The sequence below is a fragment of the Silene latifolia genome, chromosome 8 (assembly GCF_048544455.1).
Source record: "Silene latifolia isolate original U9 population chromosome 8, ASM4854445v1, whole genome shotgun sequence".
Taxonomy (NCBI): Eukaryota; Viridiplantae; Streptophyta; class Magnoliopsida; order Caryophyllales; family Caryophyllaceae; genus Silene; species Silene latifolia.
Window position 1 is genome coordinate 88,832,187 of NC_133533.1, and position 21,311 is coordinate 88,853,497.

The 21,311-nt window shown below is 37.2% G+C and overlaps 2 non-coding genes across 2 annotated transcripts; both read left to right on the forward strand.

Annotated features, from left to right (window-relative positions):
• The first annotated feature begins 10,547 nt into the window (after positions 1-10,547).
• Positions 10,548-10,654, forward strand: LOC141597583 (small nucleolar RNA R71). The gene has a single exon (XR_012522811.1). It is a non-coding gene; the product is annotated as a small nucleolar RNA R71 (small nucleolar RNA).
• Positions 10,655-20,302: 9,648 nt separating this feature from the next.
• LOC141597689 (small nucleolar RNA R71) lies at positions 20,303-20,409 on the forward strand. Its single transcript, XR_012522910.1, has one exon. It is a non-coding gene; the product is annotated as a small nucleolar RNA R71 (small nucleolar RNA).
• The last annotated feature ends 902 nt before the right edge of the window (positions 20,410-21,311 follow it).

A 21,311-nucleotide genomic window follows, 5' to 3' on the forward strand; every position in this document is an offset into this window, starting at 1 on the left:
ACTCTACAATTAGTAAAGAGGCAAGTAAAGGTCGGATCCCAAGGGACGGGAATTGAGATGAGATTTCTATTGAAACTAGTGGTGTCTTAGGGGTGTCACAATTTGGGTTGATGTAGAAGGTCACTAACTAAAATAGCAATGTAGATAAACAAGCAAGATGAATTAAAAGGGTTGTAAACAATTGATAAAAAGCACTAGGGTGTCATGGGATCATAGGGGAATCATGGGAATTGATCATACAAACATGTTCTCAAATTATAAGCAAGCAATTATTGTTGTGATGGATTGAGTTGGGTTATATCTTACAATCCTAGGAATGTTTGGGTCCCAGAGCCGAATCGATTAGATTGTAATACACCTACAAATCGACTTAATCTTCCCTACTCAACAACATGCATGGTCTAATGAGACTCGAGTTGGTTTATGTCTTACAAGTCTCATTGAAAAGATAGGTGATGGGTAAAAAATGCAAGGATTCATAGGCTCGCATTTCATCAAACATAACATGTGCATGAGTTGAGATCAAAACAAGCAAGCAAATAAAACATGAAAGCATATTAATTTAAGCATGAATCATTCCCCATGTTGGTTTCCCCTAATCACCCTTTAACCCTAGCTAAGAGACTACTCACTCATTATCATGTTGATCATGCTAGCAAGGTTGTCAATCATACCAACAAAATGAAACATGATGAACAAATGAAAGTAATTAACAATAATTAAAAAGGGATTAAAAGAATTATACCTACTAATGATTCCAATAATAAAGCAAATATAAAAGAAAAACTTGATGCTTGATTGAGAGGTTGTCAATCTCCCAATAATAACCCAAATAATCTTCAATTACCCAAAATAAAGGATGAACAAAAGAGAGATTAAGGAAATAAAACTTGTATTAAAACTTGATTAATTGTTGATTACAAAACTAAAGAGAGATTTGATTGATATTAACTACTCTAAGAATTGATAAGAAGAACATGCTCTTCTAATTAGACTAATGGGGTATTTATAGTGGAAATTAGGGGGATGCATTAGGGTTAATTAAGGGCTAAACTAGTAATTACACTTTTTAGATTGAGCAGGGAGGAGCCGGTATTTTTCGAAGGAAGGGCTTCTTTCTTTGTAGCTTGGAGAAGACGAAATCGTGCTGTACAGGAATCCGTGCGCTTTGGAGTCGGGACGGGCGGATTCTGGCAGTGGAACACGGGCGGCTTTGGAGGAATCCGGGCGGATTGTGGCAGTGCTAACCCGGGCGTCTTTGGAGGAAACCGCACGGATTGTGCATGTGGAGGACGGCCGGATTGTAGACAATCCGCACGGATTGTGCCTCAGCAACATTTCTTCTTCTTTTCTTCCCTTTTCTTCATAAATTCCTTGGGGATTTCCTTGGGGACTCAAGGATCCTTTCTCAACATTGCTCATCTACTATAATATGTACAAAGGCCTTCTAATCTTGTCTCTCCTTGATGCTTGGTCATTGGATTCGATCAATTTAGTCTCGTTTTGTCATGAAAATGCAAGATTCTTACTCCTTTCCTACCAAGGGATCAAAATCTCAAAGAATATGCAAAACAAAGAACTAAAGATAATAAATGACCCAAATATGCACTAAAAAGCATGGGAACAAGGCTAATTCGGGGGCTAAATATGCGCTAATTATGGTCACATCAAATATCCCCAAACCGAACCTTTGCTCGTCCCGAGTAAAGAGGTGACAAAGACTAGGACCATTATTTAAACTAACCTAATAACATAGCCGATATGAGACAATTAGCGGGTCTCACTCCGCCCCTTCAACTCACAACAAGACAACCATGAGGTAGGATGCCTTCTTGCAAGGCAAGGTGGGTCTTGCCAAAATGGCGACACATCCAAACATTAAGCACACAAAATCACATAATGGATGCATCTACAAAAGGAATAGCCACTTTCCTCATCTAAGTGGCGGAAATTATCTACGAGGGAAGCAATTCAAGGGTACACACTCCTTCATAGATGCAATTTCTTCAAACTACTAAGCCTAGAAGGATACCAATAAATCACCTCCAAATTGTGTCAAGCTAGGGTACCTTTGTCCTCAATCGTTAAATGCTTTTGTCAAGAGTAGGCTCCCTATGGTGTTAGAAACACTGGAGGATCGTGAATTCCCCCTCTTGCCTAGACAAGAAGAAGGGTCGTCCCCTCTCTACCATGCACAAAAAATGGATACGATGGATAAAGGGATCGATAGATATTTGAGTTTCATTTGGGAGTTTGCTTTGTTTTTGTTTTTCCCCCCAATTTCTTGTGGCATATGACATTTGAGAACACTTTCTTTTGCCATTTCTTTGATGTTTGGCAATTCAACACTTGACAACTTTCAATTTTTCTTTGCATTTCTTTTGAACATTTTCAAAGTCACCTCATATTTAGTGAGGGTGGCTTATATTTGAAGCTTTAGGAGTTCTATTTTTGCTCCTCTTTTCATTTGATGCATTTTTGCAAACTTTCTTTCACTTTTCATTTCATTGAACTCAAATTGATTTCTTTTTGTGCCCATTCCCTTTGATGACAAAATGTATGGTAGAACATGGATAATGGATGCATGGATGGATGCATGGTTTCAAGGGTCACCTTGGAATAAACGGTAGCCAAGGAGTTATCACACCACAAGGTACTCTTGACTAGGCCGTAATCCATGGGTCAAAGGATACTAGTATGACACATCCTAGGGTGTTTTACAAGTATTCTAACAAGCAAAGTCTTAAGAACAAAAAGCATCTACTAGGGCCTATATACACTTGTCAAGCTTCCCAAATAGACGGTTTCACAAAATTTTTCTAACATGCAACTACATGCCATGATGCAACTAGCATATAAACATCCTAATGCAAATGATTCTACCAACTAATATGACATATAAACTAAATGCAAGTCCTAAGTTCACATTGTTATACCGCATCAATCAAAATAAAGCCACATAGTCATTAACATAAAGAGGAAAAAGGAGATTGGAAAGATCATACCATGCGGTCTTCAATATCCTCATGTCTCGGATGTGGCGTAGTCGATCAATGTGAACAAGGATAGAACAAACACAATATATACAAAACAATATATACAAGACTACACTACAAAGGAAATAAACATGTTTTTGGGTTTTCAATTTTTCAAATTTTTATGATTTTCGAAATTTTTCAATTTTTTTGGATTTTTAAATAAAAGTTAAGTTAGAATTTCCATCCCCACACTAATATGGGCATTGTCCTCAATGGCCAAAATGATGGGAAATTATGCAAAGATGATGCATGATTTCTACATTAAATGCAATCTACACTAATCTACACTACATGATGCATGGTTTTTGTTTATGACGGAGAGGATAATTTAGATTATCTCCCGTTGTGTATGCATTAACTTCCCCAAACTGAGTTAGACACCATTGCTAATGTCCTAAGGATGGGTGTAGTTCATGCACACACTATGCAATGCATGAAACAAATTTATCATTTTGGATTTTGAAAGTGGGAACAATAAAATGAGAACACCTCAATGGTACCGAGGTGTGAGTCCTCTATGGTGCTAGGACTACTCCAACAATGATCAAGAAAACAATTAAAAACAAAGAGAGAAATAGACAAACCTTGAGAGGGTAGGAGCCTCCAAAGCTTGCTAATCTTCCATCATATCATCACTATCATCATTCTCCTCATTAGAAGTGGTCTCATTGCCACTTCCCTCTTCATTTGCTTCTTCACTTTCTTCTTCACCTTGCTCATTATCTTGCTCACCATCCTCTTCTACTTCTTCACTTGCTTCCTCATCAATGTTATCATCAACCTCGTCATTACCGATAACCTCATTGTCACCCGGAACAACCCTAGATGCACTCGGAAATAGGACTTCTCTATCCACCCAACTAGGCAAAGGACATGATGGATCAAGTAGTCCTTGCCTAGCTAAGTGTAGGAGGGGTGGATATTGAGCCAAGTAAGCATTTTTCCGATCCTCAAAGGCTTGCTTGTGCATTGCTTGCATGAGAAGAGTCAAATAATCATTTCTTGCTTCAATTCCATCGGGCTTGAACTCTTGGTACTCGAAAGGGTAAGGTGGTGTGACAATGGAAGAGGAGGGCATTTCAAGTTCACCCTTTTGTTGTCGGATAATATACTCGGCCTCTTTTGAAAGGGGAAGTAGATAATTGGTCCGGTGGACGCTTAGACGACAAATCTTTGAAGGCAAAGTAAACGATCTAGCCTCACTAGTGAGCCATCCATACTTGGTGTCAAGAGGGTTATGGGCAACCCACTTGTACTTGTGTATCATAGTATGCATATCAACAAGATGACCACCCTCTTTCGCCTCATACTTGTTATCTTTGTTGAAGTTAGGATCAAAGTATTTAGCTAGGATAGTGACTAGGCCGCCATTCACAATAACGGTAGGGCCTTTCTTCCCACAATCAATGTTGAGCCATCTATCCACCAAAAGCCTGAAAAAGTTGAAAGGCTTGGTGTGTACTCTTCCAATGTTCAAAGCCGACTCAAGAAGAATAAAATCAAGTTTGGTGAAATGGTTGGTATCTTTCCTTGCAATAATGGTGTTTCCTATGACCTTGTGCCATACTCTTATCACTACTACAGATACAGGCTATAACAACGGTTGAAAACCGTTGTTATATAAAAAAGCGGACGTTGTTAAAGCGTCCGTTGTAAAAGGTTTTAACAACGGTTGGTTTTCTTAAGGAACCCGTTGTTAAAACTATTAACAACGGTTTTAAGTATAAAAACCCGTTGTGGAAAGTGTGACTCAATTTTGGAGGGAAAGTTATAACAACGGTTGTAATATACAAAACCGTTGTTATAACTAAAGACAACGGTTTTTTAATAAATAACCGTTGTTGTTTGTTCTTAAAAAATAAAAAAAAATTAAATTAAATATTACTAGATGCATGCATAATTACGGCCCGTTATAATTCCGATGCATGCAGAATATCCCTTGAATTAATTACCAACGGTTTTGAAAAAACTTATAAATGTGACTATAAATATTAAAGCATACTTTACTAACATTCATTAATTGAAACAACAAGGCAATGAACCCTAATTTTATCAACAACGAAGAATGGCTTACACAAACGATTGAAGATGATGGGAAGGTTCTCGCCGGGCTTCCCGCCGATCAACACCCATTAATCAAAGCATCCCTTGAACATCAACGGAATTATTGGATTATGAGGCGTGAAGCAGTCCGGCTTGTCAACAAAGCCTCATCATCATCATCATCTTCATACCCTCGTCGGCTACATTACGCAACTTGGTGCACGAGAGATATGTTGAGTTGTACTCTTCCAACCTTATCTCCACATGCAAGTCTTGTCCTTGCATATATTCAATCTGTTATTGCAAAATATGAAGCCAATGACCCGGAAGTTAGCGGTATACCAGAGTGGCGTGATTGGTGGCAGGTTGAGAAGCGCTTTTTACGCTTAACCGGGTTGTTCCGCTTATTATACATCTTTTGATTTCTGATAATTTCTGTAATGTATTTGGTTTAAAATTAAATGAAATGATCATTTTGAAAGTGTTGAGTTATGCTTGTTTGATTTGCTTCCATTTTTTGAACTCCATAGATCAGTCATCAGCAAGATCCAGATTATTACTGCCATCACTGTGCATATGAACGGACAATATGGAATGAGAAGGGTTAGTAATAAGATTTGAAGCAGCATTGAGAGATATGATGATGATTATGGCACAACTTCCTAACATATATATTAATTAAAAAATAACTCAACCCACACATTGCTTAGTATAAATACATTGCATTATCTCAACTAACATGCATTTCCATTATCTCAATATATTCTCCAAACCCTAACTGCTAAAACAAACTCCAAATAAATTAACCCTCCTTAATCTTTCAAAACAAACTCCAAACTCCAACAAAATGAATGATATCATCCTTAACACTCTAGATCGAGAACAACAACAGTTTCATCCGCCGGTTGCTCCATATTGAGGAAAGTTTCAGGAGCTACCTTGCGGATGCTCGATCCGTACTGAAGGACGCCAAAGAAGATGGCTTGACGGAGCAGCATCAGCTGCAGCTATATGACGATATAGCAGATGCTGAACGGAACCTAATGGTCGATAAGAACACATACATGGAAATGAAATAATTAAAAAAATAAAATAATGATGATGAAACAAACCTGATAATTACAGAACGTACGTAAAGAGACGATGAAATCAACAGTGACGGCGAGAAGATAAAGCGACGATGAGAAAGAGAGAAAGAGACGATAAGAAAGTGTGTGTTTTGTGTTTGTGTTTGGCTGCTGGGTTTGTGTTTGTGTATTAAGGTTTGTGTTTTGTGGCTGCAGGAGACTTGTGTTTGTGTGGTTTATAGTATGGAAGGTATTGACAACGGTTATTAAACAACAACCGTTGTCAAATATGTTTTAACAACGGTTGTAAATCAACAACCGTTGTCAAAGAAGTTTTAACAACGGGTTCCAAAAGCAACCGTTGTGATTACTTTTCACTAACTTTGCGTCAATTTTGCGCCACATTAGTAACAACGGTTGTGTATGTGTAACCCGTTGTTAAAACTAATAACAACGGTTTTTATAACCATACCCGTTGTAATTCATTTTAGTAAAATTCGCGCCATACATTCTACAACGTCTATTGTGATTTTCGTGAATACTCGTTGTTAATGGGGCATTGTAGTTGCCTGGATTTGTAGTAGTGTATGCCCGGATGGTGGACTAAAAGAGCACGACTCGCATGAAAGTCCTCAAATTTCCTTCCGGAAATTGCCTCCCAAAGAGGGTCGGGGTCATACTTTCCAAAATTCTTAAAATAACTCGGTTCATCACTAAGACCCAAAATTTCACCCAATTCCCTAAAGGAAATGCATCTACTAACATTAGCTAGACGAAACTCGAGGTTCTCTATAGACTCAACCTTATTGACTTTCAAAGAACTCAAAAACTCCAAGGTAAGGGAGGGGTATGTCAATTCTTTTGATTCAAACAATTTCTTCAACCCCATGGCTTTAAAGAAAACTCTAGTTTGCTCAAGGACACCCAACTTATCTAAGGTATCTTCACAAATAAACTTGGTGGATTGAAATGATTTCCTAGCAAACTTGGCAAAAGTATCTATATGGGTTTTGGAAATAAAAGTTACCTCCGGATAATGCAAAAGTTGATCAATTTCCGGAGTAGTAGATGTTGTTGCTCCCATAGAAGGTTGTTGTTGTTGTTGCATTTCCAAGTTTGGGGTTGCTACCACCATAGCCAATGTTTTCTTTGCTTGAAGAGCCTTTTGCCTTGATGAAAGTGTCTTTGCCTTTGGTGCCTTTGCTTTTGTTGCTCCCTTAGTCCTTGCCATTGATGAATTAACCAAGAAAAGAATGAAAAGTCTTCAATTTGTAGTGTACCCAAATCGATTTAAAGGTGAAAGGCTTTGCCTTTATGAATTCGAAAATCGACTCAAAGGTTGAAGATTTTGTGCTTGGTTTTGATTTTTATTGAAAAAGGAGTGATTGATTTGTTGTTAAAATGATGCTTTGATTTGATTTTGGTGAATGTAGTTGAGGGATTTTGTTTTTTGTGATGGAGAGGATGAGGGTTTTGATGTTTTTGAGTAGTGTTATGAATGTATGAATGAAGAAATGAATGTGGGAGGGGTTTTATAAAGCCCGAAAAATTCGAACTGCAGGGGCAATCCGTGCGGTTTCTGCTCGAGACGGGCGGATTCTGCACTTTCTGGGTTGGGAAAAACTCGCCTAAAGACGGGCGTCTTTCAATGAAGACGCTCGGATTTGCTGACACGGGACGGGCGGATTCTTCAGAAGACGGACGGATTCCTTCACAGGGATTTTTCTCGTTTTCCTCAGCCAAGAAGACGGGCGTCTTCCCTTCAAGACGGGCGGATTTTCAGAGACGAGCGGATTAGTATTCAGGACGCCCGGATTCTCTTACAGTCAGAAATATTTCAAAAGTTCAGCTCAAAGGGACGTGCGTCTTTTACCCAACACGTGCGGATTGCCTGAAGACGGGCGGATTCTCCTGAATCCGCTCGGATTCGACCCCTTTGTACCCGGATTCAGTTCTATCCGTGTACAATGCATATCCCTTGTCATTCTTCCATTCTTCAAAATATCTCGTGTTCTTCATTGTGGGGGCACTACTAAGGCATGGATAGCCTAGGCAATTGCCATCCCCACACCAAGCTAAAGCACTACACATCAATTGAAATCATTAGTCCCTCCCTCACTTCTCTCAAACATGACAATTATCTTGATCAAAGTATATAAAAATAAATCCAAAGATGACAAAAATGCAATACAAGAATTGAAATGCGAGTTAGGGAGTTAGAAATATTTACAAATGGTGGTTTAGGGAGGACTCCACCAAACTCTCATTCTTGATGAGATGTCAAGGGGGCATGTCCAAGGTGTTGTTGATGTTGCTCAACACCTTGAAGAAATAATCAAAAGCTTGTTCATTATCGTTATAAAGCTCTTCAATAGACCTTGGCCCTTGTTGTCGGTCTTGATCGATGGCATTACCAATGTAGGGATTAAAAATCCCTTCAAATTCGTCGTCCCAAAGACCACAAACTTCATTAAGTTGATCATTGAAAATCTCTTGATTTGATGGAGACAACTCTCCCAATTTCTTCTCTTGGCCAATGAGGCCATCCTCTTCTTCTTTGATTGATTTTGATGAGCTTTGCAAGCTCTCCTTGTCACAATTCACTTGCTCTTTGAATAGAGCATCTTCAATTTCCTTCTTCCATTGGAGTTCCGACTTCTTCCTCTCATCCTTCCGGCTATAATGATCAATCATGAAACACGGTTCATGCAAACGAGGAGCTCTCATAGTCTTGTCAAGATTAAAGGTTATGCTTTCATCTCCCACTTCTAGAGTGAGCTCACCATGTTTCACATCAATCACCGCACCCGCGGTGTGTAGGAAAGGTCTTCCTAGAATGATTGGAATGTTGGAATCTTCCTCCATATCAACAATGACAAAGTCCACCGGGATGAAAAACTTCCCAATTCGCACGGGAACATCTTCCCATATCCCTAATGGTGTCTTCGTCGATCTATCGGCCATTTGGAGTGTGATATTGGTGCATTTAAGCTCTCCCATCCCCAACCTTTTACTCACCGAGTACGGCATAACACTCACACTAGCCCCTAGATCACATAAGGCTTTGTTGATCGTGGTGTCGCCAATGGTACACGGTATTGAGAAGCTTCCCGGATCCTTTAGTTTTGGAGGTGAACTCCCTTGAAGTATTGCACTACTCACCTTAGTGAAGGCGATAGTCTCAAGTTTCCGGATCGACTTCTTCTTTGTGAGGATGTCTTTCATGTATTTCGCATAGGCCGGCACGTGATTGATTAATTCCGTGAAAGGAATCGAGACTTCCAAATTCTTCACAATTTCCATAAACTTTCCAAGTTGGTGATCAAATTTGGGCTTGGCTTGACGACTTGGAAAAGGAAGTCTAATCACAATGGGTTCCTTCTCCTTGACCTTGTCTTCATTTTTATTTGAAATCTCTTCTTTTGATGGTTCTCCATCTTTGGAGTTTTGCACAATTTCCTCCTTATCACTAGCTTCCACAACTTCATCCTCAACTTGCTTCTTCAGTGCTTCATACCTTGTGCCACTTCTCAAGTGAATGGCACTAACCGTTTCATGTCTTGGGGGATTACTTTGAGGTGGTAATTGCCCCTTTTGTCTTTGTGAGCTTGAAGATGCTAGTTGAGTCAATTGGGTATCCAACATCTTGGTGTGAGCTAGGATGTTGTTGATGGTGGTTTTCTTTGCTTGACTATCTTTTTGCATTTGAGTGAAAAATTCTTGTTGATTCTTTTGCATTTGGAGGACCGCTTTTTGAACATCAAAACCTTGGTCATTTTGGTGATTGTATGGATTTTGATTTTGGTACCCTTGGTTTTGATTGTAAAAGGGTCTTTGATTTTGGTTTCTCATGGGAGGTGGAGTGTATGTTGTTTGAGGGTTTTGAACATTTTGGCTTTTGTATGAGAGATTTGGATGGAATTTGGTGTTTTCATTGTAATAGTTGGAATAAGGGGTACCACTCTTGTATGCTTGGAAAGCATTCACTTGTTCATTTGTTCCCCTACATTCACTTTGGTCATATCCCAAAGTTCCACAATTCTCACATATCCCACTTGGGATTGATGAAGATGCCGTCATGGCATTAACATGATGCTTTCGTGATTTTGAGACTTCTTCAAGTCTAGCCATTGCTTTTTCGAACTTCAAGTTGATTGTGTCAATGTGAGCACTAAGTTGAGCACCCAATTGAGTAACGGAGTCCACTTCATGCTTTCCTCCTCTAGTAGCCTTGCGAGGTCTACTATATTGTGAGTTTTGGACCGCCATTTCCTCAATTTTGTTCCATGTTTGATTGTCATCAACCTCGGTGAACATTCCATTTGATCCCATGTTGAGAATGTTCCTTGAATCTTCATAAAGACCATTCCAAAATTGTTGTACCAAGAACCATTCGCTAAGTCCATGATGAGGACATGAGCGACAAATTCCTTTGAACCGCTCCCAAGCTTCATACAAAGATTTTTCATCCCTTTGCTTAAAACCCGTAATTTGAGTTCTTAGCATGTTAGTCTTTTCCGGTGGGTAGAATTTTTTGTAGAAAGCTAGAGCCAACTTCTTCCAAGAATCTATTCCGAGAGTGGCCTTATCAAGGCCCTTCAACCATTGTTTGGCGGTGCCAATTAGAGAAAAAGGAAATAAGACCCATCGAATTTGGTCTTGAGTTACACCGGTTTGAGAAATCGCATCACAATAGTCACAAAAGGTTTCCATATGAGAATGAGGGTCTTCACTAGGCATCCCCCCAAATTGGCTCCTTTCGACTAATTGGATAAAGGCGGATTTGGCAATAAAATTTCCGGTTAGATGTTGTGGTGTGGGAGTACCATTGGGTAGGTTCTCCTCGGTGGGTACGGAATGTGATGAAAATTTAGGCATTGTAGGTTGATTTTGGGTGGTATTTTGTGTTGGGTTCTCCTCACCTTCTCTTACAAAAGGATTGATGAACTCAATAGTTGGTTGAATATCTACAACCTCACCAATACCTCTCAAATTCCTCCTAGCAAGTCTCCTATTGGTTGTCAAAGTTCTTTCAATTTCACGATCAAAAGGTAACAAATCACCTTGTGACCTTCTAGACATGCAAAATATCAAACAACTTGAAAACAATTAGAACAAACCTTGAGGAGTTTTAAATCCCCAAGGCGAAAAAAAGACACAACTAATAACAATGTAAGAAAATCTAAATCAAGCTAACACCGTCCCCGGCAACGGCGCCATTTTTGATCGGTTTCCGTTTCGTGTTCACAATTGAATAGATGTTGTCGTTGGGTCATGGCCGAATCAAAACAAAATTTATAACTTTACAAACAAATCTACAATTAGTAAAGAGGCAAGTAAAGGTCGGATCCCAAGGGACGGGAATTGAGATGAGATTTCTATTGAAACTAGTGGTGTCTTAGGGGTGTCACAATTTGGGTTGATGTAGAAGGTCACTAACTAAAATAGCAATGTAGATAAACAAGCAAGATGAATTAAAAGGGTTGTAAACAATTGATAAAAAGCACTAGGGTGTCATGGGATCATAGGGGAATCATGGGAATTGATCATACAAACATGTTCTCAAATTATAAGCAAGCAATTATTGTTGTGATGGATTGAGTTGGGTTATATCTTACAATCCTAGGAAAGTTTGGGTCCCGGAGCCGAATCGATTAGATTGTACAACACCTACAAATCGACTTAATCTTCCCTACTCAACAACATGCATGGTCTAATGAGACTCGAGTTGGTTTATGTCTTACAAGTCTCATTGAAAAGATAGGTGATGGGTAAAAAATGCAAGGATTCATAGGCTCGCATTTCATCAAACATAACATGTGCATGAGTTGAGATCAAAACAAGCAAGCAAATAAAACATGAAAGCATATTAATTTAAGCATGAATCATTCCCCATGTTGGTTTCCCCTAATCACCCATTAACCCTAGCTAAGAGACTACTCACTCATTATCATGTTGATCATGCTAGCAAGGTTGTCAATCATACCAACAAAATGAAACATGATGAATAAATGAAAGTAATTAACAATAATTAAAGAGGGATTAAGAGAATTATACCTACTAATGATTCCAATAATAAAGCAAATATAAAAGAAGTACTTGATGCTTGATTGAGAGGTTGTCAATCTCCCAATAATACCCCAAATAATCTTCAATTACCCAAAATAAAGGATGAACAAAAGAGAGATTAAGGAAATAAAACTTGTATTAAAACTTGATTAATTGTTGATTATAAAACTAAAGAGAGATTTGATTGATATTAACTACTCTAAGAATTGATAAGAAGAACATGCTCTTCTAATTAGACTAATGGGGTATTTATAGTGGAAATTAGGGGGATGCATTAGGGTTAACTAAGGGCTAAACTAGTAATTACACTTTTTAGATTGAGCAGGGAGGAGCCGGTATTTTTCAAAGGAAGGGCTTCTTTCTTTGTAGCTTGGAGAAGACGAAATCGTGCTGTACAGGAATCCGTGCGTTTTGGAGTCGGGACGGGCGGATTCTGGCGGTGGAACACGGGCGGCTTTGGAGGAATCCGGGCGGATTGTGGCAGTGCTAACCCGGGCGTCTTTGGAGGAAACCGCACGGATTGTGCATGTGGAGGACGGCCGGATTGTAGACAATCCGCACGGATTGTGCCTCAGCAACATTTCTTCTTCTTTTCTTCCCTTTTCTTCATAAATTCCTTGGGGATTTCCTTGGGAACTCAAGGATCCTTTCTCAACATTGCTCATCTACTATAATATGTACAAAGGCCTTCTAATCTTGTCTCTCCTTGATGCTTGGTCATTGGATTCGATCAATTTAGACTCGTTTTGCCATGAAAATGCAAGATTCTTACTCCTTTCCTACCAAGGGATCAAAATCTCAAAGAATATGCAAAACAAAGAACTAAAGATAATAAATGACCCAAATATGCACTAAAAAGCATGGGAACAAGGCTAATTCGGGGGCTAAATATGCGCTAATTATGGTCACATCAAGTAATCAACTTGAATCAAACGATTTCTTTGTAAGTTACAATCTATTTACTTTCTAAAAGTAATACTAATTCATCATCTTCTACAAGTGATGATTTTTAACCTCCTAGGTTTTGAAGAAACAACGTCTTTCACAAAACGTCTCATGTAGCCAAGAAAGACCAGTTTCTTGCGACATAACATTCTTTGTGGCTCTTTAATAATTTCTCCCACTCTGTCTTCTAGAAATAAACTCGTATTTTAGAAAGACAGCTTCACGAGCCGCAAAACCCGTTGTACTCGTGATAATTGAAAGGGAAAAATGAGCATTTGTTTCTTGTGAAAACTTACAAGTATGATACTCTACCATTTCATATCTCATATGATTCGTAATATTATTTAGTGGGAAATATAATTTAGACAAAATGATAAAATCCCCAAAAAGATCAAGTAACTCAAAGTAACTTGATTGAAGTCCAAACCATATCGAATAGCGTTTGAATTCTTATCCAACCACACATTATCCCATAATGTGTGTTAAGAGAGATTAATTTGTGATACTATATCACATTTCCTTTGGCTTATATCAAAGTCTTCACTTTGATAATCCCATCACGACTTGATCGTGATTCATGGAACTCTTTGAACTCCTTCAAAGATTTCTCCTTTTACTTTATTAAGTAAACATATTGGCGTTAACTTAAATTGATGGTAAAAGAAAATGATCAACCTATTCTGTATCAATGATTTACAACCTCGATTTCCTTTTCAACCAAAAGGCACGAGATATCTTGCTTTGAATACAAGATACGCATAAACCATTAACAATCTAATGGTTTCAAGAGTACTCGATAACTCTTTGCGTTCATCATTCTAGAATTTAAGGTTTAATCTTAGGTTACCAATTTGAGTGTTGCATCATCTTCATGATATATCATTCTAGTTTGGTTTAGAATATAATCACCTTGATAATGGGCTAGCCATACATCAAATTGTGGTGTGTAGGGCCACAAAAGTGAAACCTCTTTGTATCTTAACAAGTTTATATTCTTATTTAGAGTATATGCACTTAATAGTCATAATTAAGTACAACTATAAACCCAAAACTAGATTGATTACACAATGACTCTATCTCTCAACATTATTGTTGCTAGTCGTCATATTCTAATCATTCTATGTATCGCATACAATGATGAAAACCACCATCGGTTTCTAATATTGACGAAATGGTACTAGCAAAATTTATGTCAATCATATAAACAATTAAAGAAGAAGATCCTATTAGATGTCCCACAACTAATTTGTTGATTCTTCAATAATTTGGGGTAGTTTCCTTTCTAGTGTCCAACATTTAAGACAATGGAAACTTTATCGGTTGGGATTGATAGGTTTAGTATCGTCATTCTCAACAACTTTACCTTTAACATTACCTTGTATCAATTCCATTATAATCTTTACTTCTTGAACCTCGTCCTTTTCTTAACGGTTTAAGAGAATGCTCCCACTCAATTCAAAGAATCTTTACTTAGAGAAGCAAAGTTGAATCTTATGAAGACTACTCTTCAATTCAATCGTTTTAGTCTTAAAACTTTCATTGAAGTGGTTGCGTTATTTTGGTCAATTACGAATTCTTGACAAAACTAATTACCAAAACAATTTATCGCTTCAAGGTACTTAATTCAATTAAGTATATGAAAAACAATCCATTGTAAGTAGATGTGTTAGTCAAGAATCAAAAACTTGTTTGATAATGAATAACATATATCTATACTCTTTACAAGAGATCCTTAGCAATGGTTCATTTGAGGTTTTAGAAGCAAAATTCAAATTTGTCTTTAGTTACGATGTTTTAATGGAGATTTGAATCAAAAACGAAATGATATCGTATATGAATAGTGATAAAGAAATAGAACAATATGATAACGGAATAATGGAAAACTTAACATTTGTCGTTTTATTAATACTTGTAAATAACAAGTAAAGCATTTACATAGTGACCTCTACCCAACTATGATAAATGATTCCAAGATCCAAATTCATATTAACTTGGGCACGGTAGGGCCGATTCATCCCTTATCAATATAACTCGGTGGATTAACACTTTAATCGATTCTACTTTTAGAACTCTTGGTCGATAAAATTACATAAACATTTATCTTTAGCCCGGAACACATGCGACTACGGTCACGAATACTTCCGTTGAGCTCAATCCAAATTTCGAATAAATGTGTCCATGATCCAAATCCACATCAACTTGGGCACGGTAGGGCCGATTCATCCCTCATCAACATGAATTCGGTGGATAGACATTTATCACCCACTTCACCAACGTAACAAGGTTTGTCTTACGGTAAAGCCGACTCAACTCCCTTGCGAAACTGGTACTTCATGGTTTCTAATTTTTGGTAAGGCTAAGTCTCAATTGATTATTCTTAGCGAGAGGTCATGTCAATTTATTATCTATCACGTTTTAAGTGAACTAAAGCGGTGAACTACGATAATTATAATTGACACGGTCGATAAACTCGATTAAAAAGACAATGCATGTTTTAGTTGTGGCGATTTAGCGATGCATGGAACATATAAATAAAATGCAAAGCATAAATTAAATCCTAGTATGGCCTTCCTAAAATAGAAAATCTAATTAACTATTACATATTCGGAAACCAACTCCATTGGTCCCTTGAACTTCGGTTTTGGCACGCATCTCGTAACACCGTCTTTATGTATCGTCTTCCTTGAGTGGCACCGTCTTCAAGGAACTCCGGAATAAATAAATTACATAACAAATTACATAATTTCCTTTTATACATTCGTAATTAAAATAAAATAAATCTATTAAATTACAAAACGGTGATACGAGATCACAATAAATTAGAACCGAATCGATATTCCCATACATTTCGGGTAATACCAATTAAAAACTAAGGCCATACTAAGTAAAATTACATAATTCAAAAATTACATAAAATAAAATTATGACAATAATAAATAAAATGCAGCATTATAATATGTATGAACATGCCCAGTTTTATGCTAAATCGCCTTTAAGGAGCCAATATCGTATATTAAACGGTTTTTACGGATTTGCGTGATTCAACTTTTTAAAATCACAATGAATTACATAAAATCATATTTATGCACAAGTTAATTACCCTAACCAACTTAGGACTCAAAATTAGTCTCCACTAACTATTTGACTATAATTAACTTATATTTCTTAAAATTGTTCATTAATGGACTCAAAATTTCAATAAAATGCCATAAACTTCAAATAAATCACAAAAATTTGAAATAAATTTGAAATTTGAAATTTAAACTCATGAACATTCTGGAAAAATACCATGACACTCATAATGTTCAAAAAAAATTAGGTTAAAAGTTTTGAAAATTATCGGGAAAAACAATGTTGCGGTTTATCGGATTTAACAATTATAGTCATAAAAACATGAGAAAAATAATATTCACCAAATTTTCAATTTTAGATCTGAAAAAGATAATAAAATGCAACATGTGACGTTTTTCCTTAGTCATGAAGTATGTTTTAGCAATTTTTCACTAATTAAGTCACTATTTATGCTATTTTTCATCAAAAATCCATAAATCATGCATGAAGACTTCATCATAGCCTATTATTTTACACACATCTTGTAAAATTGCATGTGACACTATACTAAATTTATATGACCAGATTCAAAATATTTCTCATATTAACCTATTTATCATTTAAATTCGATTTTTATCATGAAAAATCCATTTTTCGAGCAAAAGAACTCCAAAAATTCTGCAAATTTACAGATAATCTAAAAATAATATATGTGAAAACATATCCAAAAACCACTGAAAAATTCGATGTTTAGCTAATTTTCGTCCAAAATTGACATTTTAATCATAAAATCACATTTTTAATGCCATTATTATATAAAATGAACAATAAAAATCCATAAATTAACCAAGATATCCTAAATACATTTTAGGACCAGAAACTTAAATATGCAAAATATATTTCGTGATATATCATAATAACACAAATTTATAAGTTTTATATGTTAATCGTATAACTCGGAAAAACTATAACCGATTTGCATGCAAACAACCAAGGCTCATGATACCGCTTGTTAGGAATCTATATCTCATTACTTAACATATTCAAATATGTTCTAATTAATTTAGTCATAAAATTAATTACAAATCTCATGCATGCAAACTAAAATAGATAAGTGAAGAAATCGTTTTCTCACCATATGATTTTCGGATTTATGGGCACAAGTGAGTTCACCTTCTCACTTGTTCTTGAGCTCTCCTAACAATGGATGAACAAAAGGATCCAAAATAGAATCCCTCCCAAAAGTGAATATCCAAGGTGACCTCTTAAAAGACTAATATTATTAGATCTAGAACAATATTAATCTTACTAAAATGACCCAAAATATTGATTTTGGTCTCTAGATTTCGGTCAAGAGAGGAAAGAAGTAGGAGTAAAATTTTCTCTAAAATTTTTATGAGTGTAGAGAGAAAAATAATTTCTTAACCTTAAAAATTATGTTGTGAAAGATAATGAATAATCAAGAGGAAAAACCCCTAATGAGGCTCCTCTAAAAACCGGTTGGGAGAGGGTAATGGTGCCCAATGCATGGGCTTATTTTTCTTCTCAAGAAAAACTAGACTTACAAGTCTACAAATAGGTGTGCATTCATATTGTTTTCCACTCAAACAATTAACACAATTTCATCCTAAATACTCCCTCCATTTCGGTACACATACATAAAATGGATGAGTCCATTTTATTTGTGATTTTGTCAATATGTCACATGTGACACATTTCATGACATCTTATTTATAAAATGTATTTTTAACCATTAAAAATCAACATATTAATCAAATATGTCACTTATAAAAATAACATAGTAATTCACAATTACTTGTACCAAAAATGGTTTACCAATTTATAAATCACAACATCTTGCCTTTATAATAAATTATTCATTCCGTTTCAATTGTTTCCGTAAACAATAATTTCATCTAAGTTATAAAACAATTCGATTACTAAGACCGTATCTTATTTAATCAAATTACAATGAGACACGTAAATATTACTTCCAAAATCGTCCGTCAATTTTAAGTAATTTAATTAACCCGTATCGTCATACGATCAATTAAATAATCAATTAAGAGTGTCACCCTTTAGGTATGACCTAAAGGGATCAACTGATCACCACCGTCGCACGACAGTAATGTCAAACTCTAGTCAGCCAATCATTACCGATATGTGTGGACCAGTTGACTGTAAAATATTACATCCCACATGTATTCTTAAAATGAGATTTAAACATGTGATCATCATGATCAACAGTTGTGATCGCATTATTGTCGGAGGACACATATTCCAACACTATTCCCTTGCTCTTGGAATGGAGCATCATCAATTTTCTTTTTCCATTGGAATGCCGACTTCTTCCTATCATCCTTCCGGCTATAGTGATCAACCATAAAGCATGGTTCATGCAAACGGGGAGCTCTCATAGTCTTGTCAAGGTTGAAAGTTATGGTCTCATCTCCTACCTCTAGAGTAAGCTCTCCGTTCTTCACATCTATCACCGCACCCGCGGTGTGCAAGAAAGGTCTACCGAGGATGATCGGAATATTGGAGTCTTCTTCCATGTCAACGATGACAAAGTCCACCGGGATGAAGAATTTGCCAATTCTCACGGGAACATCTTCCCATATCCCTAATGGTGTCTTCGTCGATCTATCGGACATTTGGAGTGTGATGTTGGTACATTTAAGTTCTCCCATCCCTAGCCTTTTACTAACCGAATACGGCATAACACTCACGCTTGCTCCTAGATCACACAAAGCCTTGTTGATCGTGGTGTCGCCAATGGTACACGGTATTGAGAAGCTCCCCGGGTCTTTAAGTTTCGGAGGTGAACTCCCTTGAAGGATTGCACTGCTCACCTTAGTGAAGGCGATAGTTTCAAGGTTCCGGATCGACTTTTTTTTCGTAAGGATGTCCTTCATGTACTTTGCATAGGCCGGAACGTGATTGATTAGTTCCGTGAAAGGAATCGAGACTTCCAAGTTCTTGACAATTTCCATGAATTTCCCAAGTTGGTCATCAAACTTGGGCTTAGCTTGACGACTTGGAAAAGGAAGTCTAATCACAATGGGCTACTTCTCCTTGGCCTATTCTTCACTTTTCTTTGAAACTTCTTCTTTTGTTGGTTCATTTTCCTTAGAGTTTTGCACAACTCCTTCCTTGTCACTAGCTTCCACAACTTCATCCTCAACTTGCTTCTTTGGTGTTTCATATCTTGTACCACTCCTCAAGTGGATGGCACTAACCGTTTCATGTCTTGGGGGATTACTTTGAGGTGGTAATTGCCCCTTTTGTCTTTGAGAGTTTGAAGATGCTAGTTGGGTCATTTGAGTTTCCAACATTTTTTTGTGGGCTAGGATGTTGTTGATGGTGATGTCTTTTGCTTGGCTATCTTTTTGCATTTGAGTGAAAAATTCTTGTTGATTCTTTTGCATTTGGAGGACCGCTTTTTGAACATCAAAACCTTGGTCATTTTGTTTATTGTATGGAGTTTGATTTTGATAACCTTGGTTTTGGTTGTAAAAGGGTCTTTGATTTTGGTTTCTCATGGGAGGTGGGGTGTATGTTGGTTGAGGGTTTTGAACATTTTGGCTTTTGTATGAGAGATTTGGGTGGAATTTGGTATTTTCATTGTAATAGTTGGAATAAGGGGTGCCACTCTTGTATGCTTGAAAAGCATTTACTTGCTCATTTGTTCCCCTACATTCACTTTGGTCATGTCCCAAAGTTCCACAATTCTCACATATCCCACTTGGGATTGATGAAGATGCCGTCATGGCATTGACATGTTGCTTTGGTGATTTTGAGGCTTCTTCAAGCTTAGCCATAGCCTTTTCAAACTTCAAATTCATGGTATCGATATGAGCACTAAGTTGAGCACCCAATTGAGTAATAGAGTCCACTTCATGCTTTCCTCCTCTAGTAGCCTTGCGAGGTCTACTATATTGTGAGTTATGAACCGTCATTTCCTCAATCTTGTTCCAAGTTTGATTATCGTCAACTTCCGTGAACATACCATTCGATCCCATGTTGAGAATGTTTCTTGAGTCTTCATAATGACCGTTCCAAAATTGTTGTACCAAGAACCACTCGCTAAGTCCATGATGAGGACATGAGCGACAAGTTCCTTTAAATCGCTCCCAAGCTTCATACAAAGATTCTTCGTCCCTTTGCTTAAAACCCGTAATTTGAGCTCTTAGCATGTTTGTCTTTTCCGGAGGGTAGAATTTTTTGTAGAAAGCTAGAGCCAACTTTTTCCAAGAGTAACCTTATCAAGGCTCTTCAACCATTGTTTCGCGGTACCAATTAGAGAAAAAGGAAATAAGACCCATCGAATTTGGTCTTGAGTCACACCGGTTTGTGAAATCGCATCACAATAGTCACAAAAAGCCTCCATATGAGAGTGAGGGTCTTCACATGGCATTCCCCCAAATTGGCTTCTTTCGACTAATTGGATAAATGCGGATTTAGCAATGAAATTTCCGGTTAAGTGTTGTGGTGTGGGAGTACCATTGGGTAGGTTCTCCTCGGTTGGTACGGAATGTGATGAAAATTTAGGCATTGTGGGTTGATTTTGTGGTTGATTTGGTGTTGGGTTCTCCTCACCTTCTCTTGCAAAAGGGTTGATGAACTCAATAGTATTTGGTTGAATATCTACAACCTCACTAATACCTCTCAAAGTATTTCTAGCAAGTCTTCTATTGGTTGTCAAAGTCCTTTCAATTTCGTAATCAATGGGTAACAAGTTACCTTGTGATCTTCTAGACATGCAAAATATCAAACAACTCGAAAACAATTAGAACAAATCTTGAGGAGTTTTACTTTCCCAAGGCAAAGAAAGACACAACTAATAACAATCAAAGAAAATCAAATCAAGTTAACACCATCCCCGGCAACGGCGCCATTTTTGGTCGCGCTCTCTTGGAGCTTAGTTTTCGGTTACTTGTCGTTAGGAGCACCTAGACCAAAACAATATTTATAACTTCACAAACAATTCTACTATTAGTAAAGAGGCAAGTAAAGGTCGGATCCCAAGGGACGGGTATTGATGTAGGATTTTTGATTGCAAGTAGCGGTGTCTAGGGGTGTCACGATTTGGGTTGAG